Source organism: Corvus moneduloides, chromosome 5 (genome assembly GCF_009650955.1).
Source record: "Corvus moneduloides isolate bCorMon1 chromosome 5, bCorMon1.pri, whole genome shotgun sequence".
NCBI classification, from domain to species: Eukaryota; Metazoa; Chordata; class Aves; order Passeriformes; family Corvidae; genus Corvus; species Corvus moneduloides.
The window spans coordinates 19,359,959-19,382,623 of record NC_045480.1 but is presented as its reverse complement, the minus strand read 5'-3'; the positions used below and the strand labels follow the sequence as shown (position 1 = coordinate 19,382,623).

The following is a 22,665-nucleotide window of genomic DNA, read 5'->3' as shown; positions in this document are numbered from 1 at the left end:
CTATCTTGGATTAGCTTGGATCAACCAGTTTACTACAGCTCCTTGACAATGGAGTTGTAGCTTAGTGTGGAAAGGAGAGAGAAGCTCTAAGAAACACTAAAAATAAGATCTTTTAAAATAAAAGATCATTTTAGCTACATTATGTAGTGAATGGGAAGCAGAAGATGGCAAAGAATAAAAAGCAAATGTTCACAAAGTCTGATTTTCTAGGACAATAGAGAGAGACATAGATATGACATCTCTAGATTTTATGCAGTTTTATTTCTTTTACAGATCTGTAATCTGTTGAGGGTTTGGTAGAAGGGGTCCAATAAACATACTGCATAACAAGCAACAGCACAGTGGACAATTTAGACTTGAGAATGAGGGCTTTGTGGGATGAAAACAAAAAAGATGGTGTGATACCAGACTGAAAGAAGAAATAACACTTCTTTTGATCAGATATGGAGCATAGCCAGACTTTTATCTCTGGGCTATCTGTACCTATGTATGTGTAGCACAGACCAGAATGCTTCAAAGTCAGGACATCTTTAGTTATCACCAGAACAGATGCTGGAACCTATGCCCATATTTATGTTAGTAAACTGAACTGTGCAATGCTCTCTATTTGTTAGCATGGTGCCTGGCACAGATTTCTGTCTTAGCCAATTAGCATATTCTATTGAATACATATGCTTCATGTATATTAGCAAAGCATGGTCACAAACCTGTAGTTGCTGTCATGTCATTACAAGCAGATTGACCTTACTCTTTGCCACGAGACTAACTATGCTTACTGTAAGTTGCCCATACAGGCCTCACAGAACTGAATTTTCTTTACCTGGTCATCTTAGTGGTACAAAATGCCAGACCAAACGATGTCTTGTATCTCTGGATCCTTCTATTCTTTTTAGTCATAACAAAGGCATAACTGACTCGCAGCATTCATCTGTAATAATTTAGTTTATCAAAAATCTTTTTACTGTCCTCTTTCCTTTGGTATTCATGTCTCAAAAGCATAAAGATGTTGAAGACCAATATCTGTGTGTGTTTCATTTCACACTTTATGAGAAAACCTTTGCTCTTTGAAATGTGAGCTTCCCTAATTAGCAGTTGTAATTCCAGATCTCTATAGATTCCCTAAATTCTATTTCAAATCTCCTAAAAAGACTACTACTACTTTACAGTTTCAGTAAATTTCAACTCATCCTCATATTTACATGATAACAATTTTATCATTTCAGTTGTTACCAGTCTTTCTCCTATCTCTCAGCAAAAATGTACTGTTTACCCTCCAACTCCTTCTAATTTTTCTTAGTTTTTCTGAAATTATGCAATTGTCCTACATCATAAAAAATGCTGTGCTAACTGATTTTTTTATTTCTGAACATACATATTGGCTAAGTTTCCAACAATAACTCTTGTATTTTGAGAGACAATACTTTTTTCCCTTAATAGGTAAACAGAGCTGATAATGATACACAGTCCTGCCCAGTATCTGTTCTAAAGTTAAATCAATCATTATATTCCCTCTCCATGAACATCAAACCTCTCTCACTTCAAAGGAGGTAATTTTTAATCTGCTAAATCTACAGATTCTGATTTAATTATTCAGATGTGATTTAACATATTAAGAAAATCTGAAGAGCTGTAGACCTAGCATTTTCACAAAGAAGAATATCTACTTCCTTGTTCATAGAATGATTCTGTCCCACTGTTTCTGTTTCATATATAAGTTCAGTTTATTAATTTGACAGAAATTTTAATACAATTATGTATAAACTCTTCAGTATGATGCATGACAACATTTTGAGAGATCAGGAGAGAACAAGAACAAGCAAAAAGATATCCCATGATCTTTTAATGAATAAGTGGATATGTGGAACTGCCAAGATTTCACATGCTTTTCCAGGTATAGGGAATGGGAGGCTGGAGAGCAGCACAGTGGAAAGGGACCTGAGGGTCCTGGTCAGTGGAAAGTTGGATATGAGTCAGCAGTGCCCTGGCAGCCAGAAGGGCCAAGCGTGTCCTGGGTGCATCAGGCACAGCATTGCCAGCCAGGCAACAGAGGGGATTGTCCCACTCTGCTCTGTGCTGGTACAGCCTCACTTTGAATATTGTGTGCAGTTTTGGGCACTGTAAGAAAGACATTAAACTATTAGAGAGTGTCTGAAGGAGAGCAACAAAGATGGTGGAAGAGCCTTGAGGGGACACCACGTGAGGAGCAGCTGAGGTGCCTCGGTTTGTTCAGCCTGGATAAGACAAGACTAAGAGGAGACCTCATTGCAGTCTACGACTTCCTTGTGGGAGGAAGAGGAGGGGCAGACACTGATCTCTTCTCTGTGGTGAACAAATGATAAGGCCCGAGGGAATGGCCTGAAGTTGTGTCAGGGGAGGGTTAGATTGGATATTAGGAAAAGGTTCTTCACCCAGAGGGTGGTTTGGCACTGGAACAGGCTCCCCTGGGAAGTGGTCACAACACCAAGCCTGACAGAGTTCAAAAACCATTTGGACAATGCTGTAAGGCACATGGTGTGACTCTTGGGGTGTCCTGCACAGGATCAGGAGTTGGACTCAATGATTGTGATGGATCCCTTCCAACTCCGCTTATTCTGTGAGTCTATGTATGATAACAGTTTGATTGCTTATGAGGTATGTTCTTAGAGGTATTTTTGTTTCTCTCTGCCTTTCCTCCTCAACTAAAATATGGAAAGATCTCCACCACAAAATCACAAAACTGCAGAATGTCTGAAGTGGGAAGGCACCTCTGGAAATCACCTAGTTCAGGTCCCAGATTAAGGCAGACCCTCTCACAGTAAACGTGTTTTTCTGATGTTTAAATTTAATTGATTTAATTGCCTGTATCTTAGTTTGTTATTACCGCCGGCCTGGTTCCTACGGTATATCACTGTGTCCCGCAGCCACAGGGAGGAGGAGGAGAGAAGATCCAGCAGGCAGGAATTGTGCAGCAAGATTGATTTATTTAATTATTTTACAAACTCTTTTATAGACTTTTTTCTTCATAGTCTAATTGGACAAAGGACCAGCCACCCCTTGGGGGTGATTGGCTAAAATCCTAAAACATCCATTGTCAAAGTATTTTTCTACTATACCATAAACAAGACTTTTCAAGGTTGCAGGTGGCTTGGTTGTTTACATTCCCTGCTACCTCTTCTGTGAGAGAGAAAAGTCTCTCACGGACTTAGAAAATAACAAGAAAATCCTCACTAACAGCATTTTTGTACCTACAGTTTGTGGTTGTTACCTCTTGCCCTTTCCTTGGCTACTACTGAGGAAAGTCTAGCTCATATTTACACCATCCAAACAGGAATATATACATATATTGATATTGCCCCCTTGGGGCATTCTCCTCTGGCACAACAGTCATCCTGAGCTCTGTCAGCCTCTCATATAAAAGACACTCCCATTCCTTGACTGTATCTGTGACCCTTTGATGGACTAGATCCAGAATGTCCATTTCTCTCTTACAAAGACAGCACTTCAAATTTGTCTCAGCAGTGCTTATTGCAGGAGAAGGATGACATCCCTTGAGCAGCTGGTAGGCCTTCTACCTATGTGGCCCAGGACACTGTTGGCCTTCAGTTCTGCAAGGACAGTAAGGTTAAGATATCTAAAGATATCTCCTGTCTGAATAACTTGTCTTACAGATAGGAGACTGGAGCTGATATCTTTTAAATATTCTCAGATATATATGACTAACTGATTTCAATGACAATTTGGCACTTAGATATTTCAGAGAATGTGAACCAGTAGAAGTTTGTTTATTATCAGGCAGAAAGTTATAGAAAAGAAGAAAATAGTGTCAGATCTCCAAAAATCCCTATTCCTAGACTCATGTTGCTACTTTACTAGATATATGTGAGATTAATATAATAGATTTCAAGCTACTGACATTATAATAGATATCTAAAACTGACATAAATTCAGATGTACTTTTAATCTTGGTAAATTTGAAAGCAGAGGTATGATCAATTCCAAATGAAATAAAGTACCAAGAAAAACAACACCCCTATTTTTCAAGCAAACCGTTTACATTGAGAGCTGTGCAGCAGCAGGAGCTCTGACTGAGGAAACACAAAATACAAAAGCTGTCACCTTCTCAAATATTTTTCCTTCATCTTGATTTCACAGAAGAAACTACCTATAATTAAGGTAATACCTTTTTTATTAACTTGTAAGAATAACATTTTCAGAAACATTGTCTGTATGAAGAAACCTGGACTAAAACTAAAAGCTGGCACCACAAACATATACTGCAGTGAGAAAAATAATTACCAAATGTTTGTGCTGCTTAATCCAAAGGAAGGGACAATAAAGTGGCAGAAAAAAAGGAGTAAATTAAAACCCATATGTATTGGAAATCCCTTCTCTATATTAACCACAATGTTAACATATTAGTGAATTTTATGTTTACTTGTAGAAAAGATCATTAGCATAATTCACAAACCTCAGAAGAGTCATTAGGATGATATGGCTACTCAAAGGAAGCATTCATATGTTACTCAGAGCAAAATAAATTGCTACAGATGTATTCATATGCTGTAGTGAGTTTTGAGGATTGATTTATTTTTTCTTAATTCTCACTGTCTATACAGGCAAGAAATAAATATGTAGTATGCATATGTAAGATAATATATGTTTAACAATAATTGCAGGATTGCAGGCAATTTATACCATCATAATTTTTGTCCAGGACTTGATCCACTGAGGATTTGATCTTCCAGTAGAGAAGAAAGCATTTTTCCCACAGGAGAACACTCTGTTGAGACAACAAGAAGATGCAAGGTCATGTACAATTCTTATGTTTGAAAGAAAACTATTTCAGAAGTTACAAGCTGAAGGACTAAATAATTAATTCAGATATCATACTGTCATGACTGACTTTAACTCAAGTAAGCAAATTCAAGATTCAGCAGCTTTTGTAAACCTACATCCTGTCCAGGCGTCTCAGGTGACTTGGGTGTGCTATTGGAAGTGTGTAAGTATAAAATAAACACAATACCCTGTTCCTGTGATTATACATGCAATATAATAAAGGGAAAAGTGAAACAATAAATTAGAAGGAAATGTGAGAAGCAATGTTCAGTAATAGTCAGGAGACCAGATGAGTTTTGTAACCTGGACCGTAATAAAAGAAGGAAAGTAATGCAGGTCCCATTTATATTATTTGCTTCCTCTTTCATCTTTCCCCCCCTCCTGGAGGAAGCACTATCCTCCTCACCTCTTCAGTCTCTGGAAATGGGTGGCAGTGCTGCAGTTCCATGGGAGATGGCAGGACAGTGTATTCAGCCCTCTCTGCTCCTTGCTCTTTTCTACTTCACTATCAATTCAGTCAGCAAGAGTACACCAGTTCTTCTGTAACTTTGTTTCAGGATCTGAGACCTAATTAGATGGAAGAAGAAGCACTAGGAATACTCCGGTGACAAGAAGATTTCCAATAACTGCAGTGGCAAAGCTCAGCTGGAACTACTCAGGTTCATTTTCAAGTTGAATGTATTAGTCTTGCATGTCAATGATGAGCAGCTGCCTCCCTCTGAGAGACCGTACTTTTAAGAGACTGCTAAAAATCTTAAAGCTGAATCCACTCCTAAGATATTAATTAGTTTGGTCCAAAATATTAGTCTGTCTTAATTAAGCCAATTCCATATGGACCAAAACAGGTTTGCTAACTGATTTGCAGCCTAAATGGAAGCATTTATATCTAGGAGTATGATATTAGCAAGACCCATTTAATGAAGATGGTGATTTTCTCAAAAGATGAAGAAAGGGGAGGGAAAACCCAACACCTAGAAACAGATTCCTGTATCTTTCTTTTTTGTTTTTAGTTATGTAGTTTTAACCATGAAAGTGGTTTTTAAAACTTTTTACCAATATGAGCCACTAGCATTTATCTACTGTGCTATGATCGAAAATTGGGATTTATTAATACATGCTCACGCAATCTTTCTCTCAAAATTATCCCCTTGTGAAGCAAAGGTGTAGATGTGTAGAATGTTTTCTGATTGTCTGTATTTCCACAGTGGGAACTAGAGTTCCTGGTTTATTACTACCGCTAAAAAGTGATTGGCACTTCAACAAAAATCAGTACAAAATAGCTATTTTCTCTCCAGCAAAAGTGGGGCAGTGAGATGCCACAGAATTTGCAGGGATCTGAGTCTCCATCTCTCTGTGTATTTTCTGATTAATAATAGAAAGTTCATGGATACCTTCACAGTACCCATCTAGGGCAGGAGCATAGCCAAAATCCATTTCATTTGGGTGCAAATCTTCTGTATAGGATTTACAGTTCTTCTGACAGACTGAGGAGGCTGCATTAACTCACAGTTTGAACTGATTCTCTGTCTGCACATTTTCGTTACCTGAGAGAACAAAATTGCATTTATGACTTACCAAGTTCTTGGTTTTTTAAGCAAAACTGTTCATTTGAGGAAGAGGGAGAAGGAATTTTTACTTTGAAAGAAATATCCTATGTTTGCAAAATCTTTGAAAATTCACCTTCGTTCAATTGAAAAATTAATCAAACAACCCTTGAGATGCTATTAAAATCCAATACACTGGTGCTATACACCTAATTATTTTGATAAGCCTACTGTTTTAAGAAGATACTTTCCCTTTTCTTTTTTGTGTTTTGTTTAGTTACAGAAAAATACACACATTTATAGTGCCAGCATGGGTTCTAATTTAAGATGATCTTACAAGCACAGATTTTAAGCAAACAAAAAAAAAAAAAAAAGTCTTTTTAACCAAAACCCATGGCCTTATGCACAGAAATACATTCAAAATGAAACTGGGAAACCACTGAGAAGCAGGTTTAACATATCCTCTTTCTTCAGTCCTTGTAGATTTTAGGAAGAATATGTGTTACACTTTGGGTCTGCCTGACCCAAAAAATTTTCATCATTGTTCATCCTGGAGGAAATATTCTGATCCATTGCATTAGCTGTTAAAATTGCTCACCAACGTTGCAGACAAATCTGCACAGCAGTATTGCAATAGCACAATTTTGTGTGATCATACCGGTCGTGTCAAATCTCTAAAGGATGGGTTTTTTTAAATAGCTGTATGACTTATTTATGGTTTAAACTGCAGAATATTTCTCTTTTCCTAAAGCAAAAGAAGGAATAATAATATTAAAAGGTAATCTCATTATGTCATTCACCAAATTTGCAATCAAAACTCTTTATCTTTGGAAATAAAAAAGATTTTGTGATTCACAGTAAAGGAGAAAATCACTAGCTCTGCTAATATGAAATAATTTTTGAAAGAATTACTGAAAAGAAAAGGCTATGCACTTGAAATTTCCAGCCAATATGAATGGAATGGAGAAAGAAATCACAGATTACTATGAAAGGAGAAAGAAAATATTTTAACAATTATGACTAAATAGATTTATCTGAAAATAGTCATCTTTCCATATTAGGAACTGTCTTACTATTAAATGAGAAAAGAATCTAAAAATTACATAAATAAGTGACTATCATAAAGCAAGTATTACAGTATATTAAGGTGATAAAATATCCTTCATTTTTCCTGCTTCTTTGACATGGTTCTGTCTTTTTCCTGATAGATGAAGAAAAAGGCAGACAAACAGATAATTTTTTCACTGTGTCTTGCTGCTGACACTGAAGTGAATGTTTTTCAAAAGAATATAATTTTTTTTTCAGAGAGAACATGCCTACAGAAAGAAGATGTAAGGACAAAAGCAAGGAAGTTTCTTAGAAGGGGATTCCTCTCCACTTTCAGAAAATACTGGTTCGTATTCTGTGTATTCTGGCATCTAATTGTAGTATGAAGTATATGAAGTAGTTAGGAAGCGACATTCTTATAGAACCCATAGAATGGTTTTTCTCTTGAAAATCAGGGGTTCCTAGTTTTTGTCTCTAAACTCTGTGTCTTCTTCAGATTCAGTGATATAATTCTTTCACCATTTGTTTCTTCTGGGCAAAGTCCAGAGCAGTTTTTTTTCTTCTGTCTTTTCATTTTTTATAATTACTATTATTTTTCTCTGCCTTTGTTTGTTTAAGCCTTAAGTTATACCATTTATTTTTAGATTTTAAGTGACTAGTTCCAGGACTGTGATCTCTGTATGAAGCTTGTCATGTACCTAGCACAGAGGGACACCAAGTAAGTAAGTTTCCAAATAAAATAAGTAAAAAAAATCAAGAAAACCCATTTTGGAATAAAAATACATGTAGACACCCTGCAGCTAGTGAAACCTAAGTTTCCCAGTGTCTTAGGGTCACTTTTGAAAATAGGAACTGACCACTTCTTAAAATAAAATGGTTTTAAATTGAAGATTACAATAAAGTATACCACTGACTGTCTTTTAGCAACATTTACAATAATTCACATCCAGCATATTTACATGTTTAGCTTTTCACAATACTTCCATTACAAGTAACTATATATTGTTAGGGAGTGAAGAAAAGCACTGGAAAGCCATCATCCACACTCATGATAAGAAGGTCAGGGGCATAGTTTTGTTCTTGCCTCCCACTATTCCCCTGAAAAATCCAGTGTGATACATAAGCACAGGATTTTGATGGCTGAGATCTTAATGATAAGGATGTAGCAACAGGTCTTTGATGCTGGCAAGAAAACCATATTCTATCACTATTTAGTTCACTAGTGCAGGAGTAGCCTTTGGATTTGTGTCCAGCTAATACCTCTATTACATCTATAATGATAAATATGATCATTTTGGTGTAACTTTTTTCCTTTTTCTTAATTTTTTTTTTTTAGATTTCATTCTTTATTTGCATAGAATTCTCCATAAGTATGCAGCACAAGGGCTGCATACTTGATGACTGAGTTACATCTCTTAATTGCAACTGATGCAACAGAGTGCACAGCTTTATTCTTGACTTGATAAATGTTTGCAAATTTCAGATAAGAATATTCACTGCATATATTTAAGACAATAGTTTTTACCTGTATGGAGTGAAACATATTTTCTGATGAAAATTCATGAGATGAAATATCACCTTCAGAAAGCTCGTGAAAAACAACCTGTAGGGTGAATCTTTCAGGATCCAAGTTTACATAGTTCCACTGGTGTACCCAGCCCATTTTCAGTGACAAGGAATGTACAATGATATGTGTACCTTTCCTAAACCTATTGCGTACTGCATCTCTGCACTGGCGTTTTTGCTGCTGGGAATAAGGGCTTGGAGCACAGAAAACAGTGAAGTACCTGGATACTGCACTTGTTATTTTAAAAATACCTATTTGTAGTTTCTGTGTGAAATCTGAGTTCATGATTTTAAGTGCTTCCTCTATGAAATCTGAAATCCCTGAGGTGCTGTTTGTGGCAATGTCTAGAAATAATTTTTATTTTATTTTAGAGCACAGCAACTCTTAAAATGGAGATTAGGTTTTTATTCTAATGGCAGCTGTATCAATGCACTTGGTTTCATATATTAATGGCAAAAAACTGGTGGTGTTGCAGGAGAACAGACTAAAACACAATGGTCAGACACATCACCTTGCTAGGTCTGATTGTAAATTCCAGATGCAGAAATGCTGTGGAGTTTGCTAGACCTTTTGTTTCTGATGGCCCTTGAATTATATTGTTCATGTCAGATCATGAAAGGACATTAATACTGGAATTTTGAATGCTCACTTTTTTTTTCCTACTTCTTCCATGAAGATAAAAGTACTTCTTTTCAACACAGACAACCTTAAGAGCTGTGTTTGTTCTTTATCTGTCTCATATTAAAAAAGTATTGATTACTTCATAAAGGTATTTCTTTTCGGAACAAAATGGTATTTCTTATAGAAGAACAAAGCTTATTCTGTTTTCCAACTTTCTTGAAACTGCTGTTTGCAGCTTGCATTTGCCTGCAACATTTCAAACAGCTAGCACTGCTCTTACTTCAAAGGTATGAGTTGAGCAGTTGCCATTACATCAAGGCTTTATATTTCACAAGGCTTTATCTACAATAGTCACATAATTTATTGCCTTATTATTAGGTCAAATTCAGTTATCTTTATTCAAGTTTTCTGACTAAAATAATGGACTAAAGAGTCCATCTAGCTGTTATTGTTAAAACAGTTTTCTTGTGATATTGTAGGGAGAGCATTCTGGATGGGATGTTACCCTTAATTTTTTCCATACTCTTTTAATTTCTGAAGACAGATGCCACAAACACATAGAAATGCGTGCTCACACACAACTGAGACAAATAAATTCAAAATAGTCTTGATCGATGAACCGTTCCATTAAAGATGGATGTCCTAGCTGTGACTCAAAAGAGCCTTTTAATTTGAATGTTTAATTTTAACACATATAGTAGGAAATTGAAAATGAACTTCATGTTGCAAAAACTACAGTGTTTATCTCTCTTTGTGATGGGAGGATGCAAAGATCCCACGCAGTGCTTCAGCCTGACTGTACTGTGCACAGCCAGGTCCATGGAAAAAAAGAACTTGTTATAAAACGGAAACACTATGAGGGAACAGAAATTATATGGTAGCAGTAACAAAACAAAGCAATAGCATATGCAATGGCATAATAGGGTCATTATGAATCACTGTTATTCTTGCTGACTCTAGGTATATAAATTAACAATCATTTAGGGTAAAATATGAATGCAGACAAAAGGGAGACAGATCCCCTAGAGACTGTAGATTTTCCTGTTCAGACTGGTGGAGTTTGGCAGTTTCATCAGCTCTTCCCTTTAAAGTAGGGTTGCTTCAAGTGGTGAGACCAAGTCCACTGGCTGCAGTTCAGCTGCACACCAGGTGATTAGACTGGGGTGGGAAAAAAGTCTGTAGGACAGAGGAGTCTGAGAGGGGAATACAAATGCTTTGGCAAATATGTGAGCTGATTCCTCTGTGTTTCTTCCCAGCTTCAGTGAAGAATACATGGTAAGTTTTGGGAATCCTGCCCCTTCACTGCTTTCTCGGCGCTCCTTTCTTGAAGTCTAAGAAAGTACATAATAGAACTCTTGGCCAGGAAAGAGAAGTAGTAATATTCTAACTTGAAATGTTTTTTAGTTTGTTGGTTTGGGGTTTTTTTTATGATAGACGTCTATTTTTTAATTTTTACAATGTTGCTTTATTTTGCAGATGAACACAGTAGAAAAAAATACGGATGTTTTTCAATACTATACACACATAAACAGACACCCTCATGTAAGTATGCATTTATAGTAGGCACATGTAAATATATCTAATGCCATAGATAAGGAAATTAAGATGCGGTTTCCTAAATCAAATAATTATGCAACATCTGAAAATTATTCTAAGAAACATTCTCAGTCCATATTCTTCTGCAGAATTCCTCAGTAAATGCTGTGATTTACCATAGCAAACATTCAAAAAAAGCAGGAAATAAATTAATTGGTGCTGACTGTATTGTATGCTACAATAACAGTCTTACTCCGCTTGAAGACTGCTGGGTTCCTCCCCCCCCCCAATAAAATCATATGTTTCTATTCAAAAAAACCCTTATTTCTGAATTCCTGTAACAGTAAACTCCAGTATTCTTTAGAGCATACAGTAGGAAGATTTCTCAACAGAAAGGAAAGTCTATCTTTAACATATCCCGTATGTGTGGATTTCAGCATATTTGTATTCATACAGACTCATGTGACAGATTCTTTTATTTTTGAAACCTTTTCCTTAAAGCAAGCATTTGTATTTTTAACTTTAGGTAAGGTTCTAAACATTAGCATTTGTGTGCATTTCATTCAGCCTACCTCATCATTTTCTTGTTTCATGCCCAGGGCTTAGCAGTTGGAGTTTAAAAACAGCTAGCTTTAATGTCTATGACTGACATGTAATTTCTGCTTACTTTAAAGCTTTTTTTTTTGCTAACTTTGCCTTTTTTAAAATTCTTTCCTGTCCATAATCACAAAGCTACATAAGCTCTTTTGTGGCTTAATAAATATTGTCAGTTTTTTAAAGCTCAACGTAGTGTGTATTCTTCTTCAAAGATAGTTATTAAGCATATAAAAAGAAGCTTGTTACATTTGTAGATTCATTTTTTTTATTATTCCTACTTCTTATATTTAAATGAGGAAAGATAATCCATTAAAGAGGTTGAACTGTCAAGAACACTGCCATATCTATAATTAAGTATAACCTTCCTGGGTTTAAATAACATTATCAACAAAAGCCTCTAAATTTGAAATTAAATTCTCTACCTTCCATTAACATTATTGTTTTGCTTGGAAACTCAGAGATGTGAATGCAAAGGAGGTATTTAGCTCACAGCTATGACATATCTCCCATTTTTAAAAGTAAACAATAACAAGAGGCATTCCTTTTTGGAATATATATGCCTTAGATTACATGTTTAATGACAAGCATATACCTTAGTTCTGCAGAAGTATTGCTGAGAATAGCAGTTAAAGGACCCAGCAACATATCTATGCACTCGCCTTTGCTTCTCATTTTGTGATCAAGTAAACAGTTCTGAAAGATAAACTGGAAGCAGTATTCCATGTCATAGTTCTTAAAAAGAAACTTATCATTACAGCTGGAGAGAGAGATTTGCCTCACCTCCAGAAGTTTGTTCCTTAAGAAAAATGTTTCTCGTAGCACTTTAGAAGTTTCTATAAAATAGAAGACACATATAACTGAATTATTTATTACATAGATTTTGCCATTATTCATTTGGAGTTGCTGGCAGAGCTCATTCATTATTTGCAACATATCTGAGTTTTAGATTAATATGAACATGATTTTAATGAATCTGTTAGAATTTTTCCTGCCATGACCCTCACCACCTCACTGCATGACAGAATGTGTGTGAATAGCTACCTGCTGAGACATACACATCGCAAAGAAAACAAAATACAAAACCCAGCAATTATGAGCTCACAACTCATCCTTCCCACACTGCAGATAGCTGATAATGGATCTTCATGGGGTAACCTGAAACGATTTGATTTGAGGACTGCATACATCCTTTCTTCTCTTTCTTCTCTTTCCTACACAATCCATTTGCTTAGTATGTTTATGATTTTTTTTTTCTATTTGTAGACTATTTCACATAGAGTAAAAATCACTAATATTGACTTGTATTATGACTGATAAGGGATCATTTAATCTGAAAATTTGTGACAAAATATTTCAAACAAGAAAATGATGGAGGACAAAAAATGAATGTGTGGCAAAGTGTTTCAAATGAAGATGGAAAAGAAAATTATTAGAAAGCACTCACTCTCTATCAAAATTTTCCTCAAAGCCCATCCTGCCCTAACTTAGCATTTAAATGAGGTTGTTCAGGTCAGAGAAACAGTGATGGAAGACCTGCTAACACAGTAAATTACCCCTTCCAATTTGAATTTCCCTTACTGCACGAGGAGTTCCATCTCCTTTCTGATTTACCTACTGTCTTAAAAGAAAGAGTAGAACTGAACCTTCAGAAATTTAACTTTCATTTTTATTTTTAAGTCTAGTAAAAATGCATTAGGACATTTCATGGGTAGTACCATGCACTAATCAAACTAGATACGCTATGAAATTAATTCTCTGTGTTGTGCTGTGTTGTGTTGTGCTTTGCTTTTTGTTAAAATAGCTGTAGGGCTTATGATGGTGTATATTGAGAACATATTGTTTATTTGTTAGAATACAGTAAAATACAGTGTTAAAAGTAGTCGGTGTAAAAAATAATTTCCATAAGCCTTTATAGTATCATTATGTTTAATATATCATATTCCTGTCAAATTGTAGCAAATTCTGAATTAAAATAACAATGCTCGGGAGTAGGAAAAAAGAAACAATTTAATTTAAAGTCAATCTTAAAGTTAGCAAACCATCTACTAAAACACTAATTATTAAATACTAAATTCTAAATACTAAAACACCATCAAATGTACTTTTCACAACTTAAAGAGCCCAATTGCCTGTCTCAAACACTGTCAAGGCCACAGAAGGATCTTGTCACAAGATAAGCCACCACAGCAGGAATTTGAGATACACACAGAAGAGAGGCACTTGCAACAGAAAGGCACTAATTCCAGGCCTGGCAGAGGAAGCTGGTTAGCACATCCTGCTTAATGCATCTAGACAAAAATTTCCCACTGTTACAGACTGTGGGAAAGGAAGCAATTGTCCATACATACCCAAGTTATGGGAACGGCATTTGTGACCGCCCCATGGATACCAAAACTTGGACTGTGTAAAGGTGGTACCCACAGAAGAACAGCTCTGGGACTCCCACAACTGAGAAGCCCAGGATGAAGAAGGACCAAGGGACACTGCTGGATTCACAGCTTTTTTTTCTCCTTGATATCTCTCTCTCTCTATCCTCCTTTTATATTTCTTTCTATCTCTCTACCTCACATTCATTGTTAAATACAATCCATATTATTGACTTTGGCATATGGTCTGTTTGCACTTAGTTTGGGCAAAGGCATCTGTCACCAGTCAGATTGTAACACAGAGTAAAATACATTTTAAAATCCAGGAAAAACCTTCAAACTCAGACTTCAGAGAAAACCTTCATACTACAAAATGAAAATGTACAGAAAGAGCTTTTTTCCTTACTACACTGACTCATCACTTCTAAAGCCACTGCTACTGTGTTTTTTTATCTAGCTAGAGAATTTAAGCTGCTTCAATAGCTCGTAATAGAAGAGCAGCAATGTTAAACCCAGGCACAATGCTGCTCTCTCCATCCGCAAAGGTGAATAAGATGGTTCATCTTTAGGCACATGCATAATAATACTTACTCTAGGCTGTTCATGCACATCAAGATAAGATCATCTACAATTTTTTGTACATTTGGTTTGCTCAAGCATAAAGAAAACTTTCCTGTGTGAAGTCCAATGCTCTGATTTAGGAAAAGAATAGACTGGGATGTTATTGCTGCACAAAACATTTCACAAGCACACAGTTGGGTGAGTGCACATGTACATGTGTCTTTCAGATGAAGGTCAGCCTACCAAAGCAGCTTGCTCTCAAGGATCTTCTGAAGTCCATCCAGCAGTCATGCTTATCTAGTATATCCAACTTGACTTTGAAGTCTTGATAATGATCTCCAAAGTCCTGAATAATTAGTCTTGATCATTTGAGATAAAACTCCTTTTTCTTAAGGTTACAATTAAAATATATTGAGACTCTTTTGCTTATGTTTTTAAGTGACTTTTCCTGAACCGACAGCACGCTAGTTAAAAAAATGAACTTATTCCTTACTGCAAGTTTTGAAACTCTACTGATAAGGAGCTTTCAAGTATTTTGAAAAGTCAAGATAAGCTGGAAAACAGAAATAAAAATATAGATGTTTCAGTCTTCAAAAAAGGTTATGAAAACAGCTTCTGTCAGTTACTAGTCAGTAGCAGAATGGCTGTATTACTAATCCCACAGCATGACCTACAGCATGTGGCAGAAAAATCACAGCACATCAAAATGAATAAGACCAAATATAATAAGAAGCTCTGATTTCATACAGTAAAATTATTTATTGAAAAGTCAAACATGTTGTACTGAAGATTTTTTTATGCAATGTATTCATAAGAATTGGACATTTCTTATGTTTCAAAAAAGAAGAAATATTCCCAGATCGGTCTTTGATGGACAAAAATTAAAAAAAAATTGATGAATGGTGGATGAAGTCATGACCAAAAACCTGATGCAGCCTTGAGTAAGAGAGAAGGCTCCACCTTTTTCTCATTTCCCTGTTGGAAAATATACTGTGTCTGTACTTCAGCCTGTTCTAAAATATCTCTTCAGAAAAAACAAAGAAAAATACTTTACTTATTACATTGCATTGATAATGTAATCCTAACAAAACTAGATCTTTTTCCTCCCACTAAACTGCAAGGGTTAACTACTACTTATTTATGCAATGAAGCTGAAATCAAGTAAATGCCTGTTACTGCTCGCCCAAAAAATAAAACTGTTTTAATATCACAGCTCTTGCTGTGTTTCTCTGAGGCTTTTTCATACCAGAAATTGAACAAAACTCTATTATGAAATCAAAGTAAATAACATCCCAGATATTACTTGTTGTCCCCCAAAACAAGAAGTTATTGTAGCACAAAAATAATACAATTTATTTTAAATAACAGAAGATATAAGTGAAGGGGAAGTGGAATAAAGTTCACTGACCTTTTTTCACAATTTTCAATATTCTTCTGATTTATGGTAAAGATCAATGGTAAACCACATGTGAAGTTATATCCTCTGAAATTGTTTGAATCTGCAGGAGATAAATAAAAAAATATCGAGCTCAGAACTGTGAAATGTTCACTTTGTCTAAAGATCATTTCCATATTTAATCAGACTGCAGGGATGATTTTCAAAATGTCACGGATTTTTCAGACTGACAAGTTTCTTCATATTAGAATGTCTTCCCTTTTAGAGTGAAAAATCTGTTGTTTTCATTCATCTTATCTTCTATAACTTGATTTATTATTCAGCATTAGCTGCCAAAGTGGTACAAGGGCTTTATTTGGAAGGAAGCTGAGTATGGACATGACAAGTTTCCTTTCCCATTGCTTCGCCCAAATAAGTCCTGAAAAGTTCCAATTTCCTCTCTGTGCATTGGCTCTCAAGGCATCAAAAACACACACATAGATGGGAAGAAAAGCCCTTGTATCTAAGGAGAACATAGAAATGAAACACATTTGAAAAAACAACCAAACTTCCACTGACAGGATAAGCCTTACAGGTTATTCTAAGTGTGGATTGTTTTACTGATGAAGAAATGTTTCTCTTTCCCTCTTTTTCCCAATAAGTAAAGGAAACTCTCCCAGTAAGTTGATGGAAAATGTCTGGAAGCCAAATGCAATGGTGGATTTCTCAAATTTTGACTTTCAGAAAGTGAGGAAGGGAGTAAAGAGCTATTACCAGAAGAGCTATTTCCAAAACTGTGTAACAGAAAGAGGGAAGATGAGAGCAACAAGTCATACATTAACTGAAGTGTGATGTTTATGCCTTCATCAATACTGAGCACCAGTTGATATTTTAAGCAATGATTTAATTGGTGAAATGACACATTTGAAACATAAGGAAATGCTGATGCTAATGAAACATGCTAACATGAAAATGCTAATGAACATGCTAACAAAACAGTCTAGGAAATTTCATGTTTAGATTCATATTTGCCCTTGTGTTCATGTGTCTTCCAACTGAAATTATCGAAGGGTTTCACCTTTCAAGCTCTTCATTTTCTATCCAGTTTTTAAAAAATCCAAAATTTTGTTGTATCTGGAACCTGCAAAACTTTTTTTTTTCTTCCCATAAAAAAAGTTGTTTTCATTAAAGCCTTTAATGGAATTTATCAACTGCTCTATTCCAGAAAACCCAAGTGTGTGTTCTTTTATTAGAGAATCATAAATGTTGATACCATTGACTTACAGAATAGTATGAAAGCAATAAACCGCAGCTATTCCTTCCCCTTTCAGCTATTTCCAGGAGACCATAATAAACAGAAAAACAGCATTATTAAGTTTTAATACCCTGTTTTATTTTTTTATTCAAATCAAATTTATCTTAATAGAGAAATATTTTATTTACCTTTTTTTTTCCAGCTACTTTGAGTAAAGAAACATTTTTGGAAGTAGACCTCTCATGAGTTCTCCAGAATTAGTTTAAGAAATGTGAAGCTGGCTGAAAGTGAGGGTTTCTCCCATTCACTGTATTTTTAATATGCAATTCTTCTCAAACTGTCTGAAGAATGATCTATCAAATTGAATAGCTGATGCACTTTGAACACTTAGCTCCAAAAGATAGATGACATTTTTTTCATTAGTTTAAAATTTATATGCTACAGTATCTGTCACAATAATAATAGAATCTGACAGTGCAGATCATATGGGTATTCCACACAGCAGAGGTAATGTGTTCTTTGGAAGATAAAATGACAATTTGTTCAAATCATAGATTTTTAAATTTTAGACAAACAATGTAGCTCTCACTCTATGTAACTCATTCTTTCAGACTAATCTCTTTGCTAACAGTTCCATGGCAGGATCCAGACCACCCACATTCTATCTCTATGGGAATTTAGCAGACTGTAAATGTCCAAGAATATGATCCGGAAAGCCTGCTCCACAGTGCTGTTTACCTCAGAGACACAGAAGCCTCTCTAGGTGCTGCTCTGAGCAGCCCTCTAGTTCCCATGATCTCTAAACCTCAGCTTTAGCCTATGTCCAGAATCACCCTCTGTCAGCAAAGGAAGGCCCCTGGCTCCTGCATCCTTATCCAGCGGGTACAGCATTATATGAATGCTGAATACATTCACCTCTTTCATAGAGATAGGGTGTTACTCAATGCAAAGCTCACGGTCATAACTAGTTTTATTAAGAAAAACCCCAACATATTGGTGGAAAAAGAGCAAGGTGTTTGAATAACAAGTAAAAGGAAGGTCAGGCTGCCAGGAACTGTAAGATCTATTATCTCTGCCTGAGGGACCTTAACTATAACTCCTAATTCCACTTGCTGCCTCACCAAATTATTATTATTATTGTGTAGCCAAGAGCACAAAAATCCCTGAGACAGTACTTAAACAAAAATATAAGAGTTTTGTCTCCATTATCTAGAATTTAAGACATTTGGTTATCATTAAATTCTGACAGGCTGATTAGCTCTACTGCTCTACCTTAATGCAGCATATTCCCTCTGCAACCTGAGCTGAAACCTGTGTATAACATTTGCATCCATTTACAAAAGCTGTCTTGTTTGGACACACCCAAACATCATAATTTCCTCATTTCCTGTACTTCCAAAATTATGTGTGTTCTCCATCCAACTATGTCTTTAAAAACAAAATGGACCAATAAACTAAATTTGTGTTCTTAAAACTGGTGAAGGAGAGAAGAATAAAGGTTTTTACAGAATAAACTCCAATCTCTGTTCTTGTTTTTTTCTTTTCTAGGACTTACACTGTTCATGTCAGTATGCACTGTACACAGTGACAGAAACGTTTGAGGACACACCCTCAGGTAAAGAACCATTTTCCTAGCATGGAAAAAATTAATCACAGATCAGTCTAACACTAACCAATAGTATTTACGACACAATTTGAATTTTACAAAAGAGACACAAACCCAGGAACTTTTGGAAAGGAAATACAACCAGCTGAATCATGCCTGCATTAGCAGAAACATCTGAGATCATCTTTTAAAGCCTTTAAATTCAGAGCAGCGACCATCCCTTTCTTTTTGTGCAAGAACTAAGTGCGTGTTTTTGACCATTCTTATTTCTTTTTCAACCTCCATAAAGAAAGGCCGCTGTAACGAACAATTTTCATTTCACAATCTATGCCTTCTATCCAAGCTTTTAGAGTAAGGAACTAAAATCCAAACACAATAGGATCCCTGAATATCAGAATGGTAATTTCTTTTAACTTCTAACCTATATCTCTATTCCAAATTATTTGTATGAAATACAAACCCTCACCCACGTTGCCTCTTCAGTTTCAGATTTATCAAAGTAATTACAGATAATGTTTCAATACTATATTAATTCACCATTTGATCTGATAGTGCATAGATAATTTTTTGAACACTTTTAAAAACTGATTCCACCAAACAAAAAAAAAAAAATATATATATATATATATAAAAAGGAAGAAAATTGCATCTACGGCCGTTCTCAGGCAATATCTTTGGAGGTTTTCAAGCAAGTTGTCTATTAAAGGGAAGATATTATAAGGTTTATAAGGAAAAAGCTTTCCGCTTTCATTAGCAGTTTATCAGTCACCAATTACTGTAGAATATCTGTTAGGGTTTCTACACTCCATATTCCCTTATCTAAAATCTTCATGTCTGCAAAGTAATATTATCCTAATAATTTTAAAATAAAATCTCATTTGCTAATTCTTCTTCCTGCAGCACCTCCCACATCTACCCCCAGCTAGGTATCTTGAGCTTGGTAAGAACCAGGTGTGACTGTGAAAGGTTCTTCTCTGAAGGCCTGCACCATTTTGTCCACAAACGAAATGGTACCCATGACAACTCTTAATGCAAATATAAAAAGGCAACTTCTGATTCACTAGTGGTTGAAATTAAGAAAAGCTTGCATTTCAATAGAGGATTTACCTAGTTACCTGGGAGTTTTGTAAAACTGTACTAGGATGCATCATAATCTCTGGTTGCTATTAATTTTATCTGGACTTGTGCTATTTCAAATTTCCAGAAAGGATATTTGCTCTACTTAAATCAAAATATCTTCCCCAACCGGTCACTTTTCCCTGACATTTTGCTAAATGTTGTTTCTGATAAATTTTTAGTCATGAGCCAAATGATTGATACCACTCTTTAAAAAAAAATATGCATGACTGTCAGGCAATAATTTTGACTTCACAGCAGGGTATTTTATGGATACAAAATAAGCCCCTGCTGTGCTCTAAAATTCACAGGGTGAGAGTCTCAGCTCCTGCAAGCCCAGATGTACTTTTGAAAATGAAGGATGTGTACTATCTTAAATTACTTACAGATCTATCCCAATACAACAAAGACAGAGAAATCTTCAAGGAAGCTGTACTTGCCAACTCTGTTTGAAAGACTTTTCCAAACATTTATAAATACCTCTTTTCTTTGCTTTCCAGCTAAGGCTGGCATGTGACTTTAATCAACTAGACTTCAGTAAACTTCACACCTCTGTTCTGTAGTGGTCTGTTAAGCTGCTAACAGATAGGCTGCTTTTGCTGACAGCAGCTGTTTCCAGTGTGCAGTAAGTCCATATATAGGAATAACTCAGGCCTGAGGGAATTAAGTAGAAGAGTAGATTTTAATAATGCTGTGCACAGTCTTAAAGATAAATGAATTGTTACAATATGAACATGACTTTAATATTTAGCAAAGGGTCCAAATATTCCCATGGCTATATATAACACCCTTCAGGAGGTTTAGGTGATCTAAATTGCTATCTAAATCCCTAAATCACTTGAATGGGAAGAATTGCCCATGTTTAGACAATCTAAACAACCATATAGTAGTTCAGAGGACATCTAAGCCAGAGGACATTTCACTACATGCAGACGAAAATGGAATGGGTGATATCCTGTCCTTATGTGGGCCTAAAACTAAATGAGACTGAGATTCACAGTTCAATACTGCTCCATTATTTTCTGGCATTTTGATGGCAGCAAGAACCCTTTCTTTTTAAATTAATTTTTTTTTTTCACTTATTTCATTGCACCTTTAGATGTTCCTCCAGGATATAAAGAATGTCTATTCTAGTCCCCCATCAGCTTCAAAATATCAACTCAAATACCTCAGGAAAGGTGTTCTGTCCATAAACTCATGGCCTACTTGAACAGCAGCAACTTACCTGACAGAAAGAACTTTCTCAATGTGTAGAGCTGAGACTGTACCACCAGGTAGAAAAGATGTATAAGGATAGCTAAAGCAGACAGTCTATATAAGGATATATAAGCCAAGAAGTCAGCAGATGTGCAAGAGAAAATCGAATATTGCCAGACATTAAGCCGTTCTCAGACAGGAAGGGGGAGCAAGGTTCTGTTGTTCTTTTGGGCATGGCTTATTTATTTTCTAGATTAACAATCGGTAAATAAAATGCACAAGTGGTCCAGAATTCAGGATTCTTTGTCCCCCAGGAATATCAAACACTCAGAGTAGAAGGTTTCTAATCTTACAACTACATTTTATGTCCAAAACATAGGTCCCTGGAGCTTTCTTAGACTACAGCTGTATTAGCAAACTGATCAGGACTTGGACACAGGCTGTAGGGATGGCTTTACTTACTCTATGTATGGACAAAAAACAATCTTTAAAAACATGCCAGGGAAATGCTCAGGGAACCACATGGACTGAGGACTGTTCCTAGCAGAGTGAATTTTCCCAGTATGCATGATAACAACCCTGTTTTGGAGAGTAATTTGGACAGCATATATTGAAATTACTGTAACCTGAGTCATATAAGTTTTAAGGAGGGAAAAGAGTTCTGTGTCATCAATTTCTATGTCTAAGTGCATAAAGCAAGGTTGTGAAGGTAGTGGTAATGCACATAGTCATCTAATTTTCACATAAATTATCCTTCAATTACGTAAGTGTCCATGTCTCAAAAGTGCCTAGCATTGTGTCTCAAATGTACATTTATAAGCTTACAATTAATAAAACTTCCTCAGTAAGAATGAGAAGATTTTTATACACTGTATTATAAAGTGTCTGTGGTTTGAAAGTTTTCATGAATTATGACCTTATTCTCAAAATATTTTAAAACAGTGTGTCCAATAAGTTTTCCTAGCGAGGAGGTATCTTTTCAGCTTTTTACCAGCTAGCACTTGTATTTCAAAGCCTTAGAAAGCCTCGAGCAACCCAGAGAGGTAGCACGGGCGATCTAGCACTTTAGTAGCTCTAAAATCGGTATCTGTATCAGCTGCAAAGCAAATACCATCAGCAGAAGCAAAGAGGGAGAAATATAGCTCCCTGCCCGCTCAATTCCCTGCAGTTAGAAGCTTTCAAATGAAACAGACAACCAGAGATGTTCACACGAGGATAGCAGAGCCAAGAAAGGGCAGGGCCGCCCTTGATCGTCTCTTTTATTCAGAGAAGGGGAAAGGGGTGGACTGGGGGCGGACCCGGGGTGAGCGGCCAATCAGACACTGCTAAAGAGTCTGAGTTACATTTGGTTTTGCCCCCGCTTGGAGCAAAGGAGTTCAAAGCACATGGCAGAGGCAAGTGTCTTAGGGAGGGGGAGGGGAAGGGGAAGCTCAGAACAGGCAGCAACATCCTAGTATGCACA

General features: G+C 36.0%; 2 long non-coding RNA genes across 5 annotated transcripts in view; one reads left to right on the top strand and one right to left on the bottom strand.

Annotated features, from left to right (window-relative positions):
- Positions 1-4,545: 4,545 nt before the first annotated feature.
- The window catches only part of LOC116444527, a 195,607-nt gene continuing 177,487 nt past the window's right edge, over positions 4,546-22,665 (bottom strand). Inside the window, exons 1-5 of one of the 3 annotated variants that reach the window (XR_004240364.1) lie at positions 17,314-22,287; positions 16,063-16,153; positions 6,207-6,359; positions 5,222-5,382; positions 4,546-4,759 (exon numbers count right to left, since the gene is read on the bottom strand). This is a non-coding gene — a long non-coding RNA (uncharacterized LOC116444527). Of the gene's footprint in view, positions 4,760-5,221; positions 5,383-6,206; positions 6,360-16,062; positions 16,154-17,313; positions 22,288-22,665 lie in introns of those variants that run through there. The other 2 variants (XR_004240366.1, XR_004240365.1) reach the window with 2 other exon arrangements.
- Positions 4,697-18,901, top strand: LOC116444528. Of its 2 annotated transcripts, XR_004240367.1 has the most exons (6): positions 4,697-4,978; positions 5,373-5,474; positions 7,665-7,752; positions 8,051-8,124; positions 11,071-11,136; positions 18,833-18,901. It is a non-coding gene; the product is annotated as an uncharacterized LOC116444528 (long non-coding RNA). The 2 variants fall into 2 exon arrangements; XR_004240368.1 differs by lacking the exons at positions 4,697-4,978; positions 8,051-8,124 and having other exon boundaries at positions 5,378-5,474.